Source organism: Podarcis filfolensis (genome assembly GCF_964270895.1).
Source record: "Podarcis filfolensis genome assembly, chromosome: 7".
Lineage (NCBI taxonomy): Eukaryota > Metazoa > Chordata > Lepidosauria > Squamata > Lacertidae > Podarcis > Podarcis filfolensis.
This window is the reverse complement of record NC_139603.1, coordinates 2,933,659-2,935,747: the sequence shown is the minus strand read 5'-3', so window position 1 is coordinate 2,935,747 and position 2,089 is coordinate 2,933,659.

Here is a 2,089-nt window from a genome sequence, read left to right as displayed (position 1 = left end):
GGTGTGCTGGAACACTCACGGGCAAGGCTGGGCGGAGATGGGAGGGAGGGCTGGTCAGATGGGTTGCCAGTGGAAGGAGTGTGTCATGCAGGGTGGATTTCCCCTGCAGCAGCCAAGCAATTGATCCTGATGGACTCAGCAGTATTGGGGGGGGGGGCATTTCCTGGTGTGGGGCTGCATTCTGCATCTGCACTTGCTGCATGCACAATGGGAGACGTTCCACTTTGCCATAGATCTACATACAGCCCCTCTAACTGTTGTATCAATGACTGTGTCTTGGAGCTGAGTGGAATGGGAACTTCATTTTTTTTTGGAATAAATGTTATTAGATTTTATAAAGAGATACAAGCTGTTCAGTGGAGTTTGCCATGTGGGGTAAGTCCACAGGGGGGCCATCTAATTTGCACCCACCCACCCAACTCAAACTCCCACATCCTGCTTCACAGATTCTTGTCTTTTGAGTCTGGGCCAGGTACAAAAATCTTTTGGAGAGGAAAACTCCACTATGGTTATCCCCCTTAGAGGACTGCGCTCAAAAATAAATTAATATGAAGGTGGGTTGGGGTACCTATAGAGATTAACTAAGTAGCAGTCGAAGTGGGTGGAAATTTAAAAAGCAGGAAAAATACAATGATGGGTGACCGGTTGGTTCCACTATCATCAGGTACATGAGCTATATTAAAAAGATGTGTTGATTGGCTTTTAATGAACAAAGGTTGGATTTTGAAAGGAGATTGCTGGAGGGTGAAGAGAAATTAATTTCTAAAATGTATACAGTGGTACCTCGGGTTACATTCGCTTCAGGTTACATACGCTTCAGCTTACAGACTCTTCTAACCCAGAAATAGTACCTCGGGTTAAGAACTTTGCTTCAGGATGAGAACAGAAATCATGCTCCGGCGGCGCGGCGGCAGCAGGAGGCCCCATTAGCTAAAGAACAGACCTCCGGAACAAATTAAGTACTTAACCCGAGGTACCACTGTAAATTGTTATTAGAATGGAAAACGAAAGATGAACTGGTGAAGTCAGTGGTGATATATTGGACTAAAGATTTAGGATATAATATTATGACTGCATGGGAGAAACTATGGAGAATGGATTTGAAATTCACTATGTGCTACACTGTGAAAGAAAATTATATGAAAATGATGTATAGGTAGTATTTAATGTATAAAACAGCCTCAAGTACTTGCTGGAAGTGTAAGTGGTCTGAGGGGTCATTTTATCATATATGGTGGACTTGTGGCAAGGTTAAAGGTTTTCGGGACATGATATACAATTAATTGAAAAAGATGTTTAAATTGACCATTCTAAAAAAACTGAAGCCTTTTTGTTGGGGATAATAGGGACGGTAAATCCCCAAAAGCTGAAAACCGTTTTATGTATGCAACAACTGCAGCTAGAACTTTATATGCACAAAAATGGAAAGATGAAGTCAAAGAGACTCCCAGCTAAGGATGAATGGCTTATAAAACTGATGGACTATGCAGAAATGGTGAAACTGACTGCTGAAATAAGAGGACAAAATGATATTTTCAAAGACGAATGGAGGCAATTGATGGACAACCTATTGAATTATCATTCTTATATGAAATCACGTGCAGGATTTGAGATATGAGCAATGGAAGAATGTAGAGAATGGATTTTGGGGGCTTAGAAAATAAACATAGATGTGTTTTAATGCAGCTATTAAGGAGGAATTAAAAAACAATCCAGGAAGGAGGGACGGGAAGTCAAGAAGATGTGTAACAAAAAAACAATATACCGTATTTTTTGCTCTATAAGACTCACTTTTTCCCTCCTAAAAAGTAAGGGGAAATGTGTGTGTGTGTTATGGAGCGAATGCAGGCTGCGCAGCTATCACAGAAGCCAGAACAGCAAGAGGATTGCTGCTTTTCACTGCGCAGCGATCCCTCTTGCTGTTCTGGCTTCTGAGATACAGAATATTTTTTTCTTGTTTTCCTCCTCCAAAAACTAGGTGCGTCTTGTGGTCTGGTGCGTCTTATAGAGCGAAAAATACGGTATATGATTGGAGTTGTGAAATAATTTGGAAAATTTAATAAAAACGATTATAAAAAGAGAGAGATCA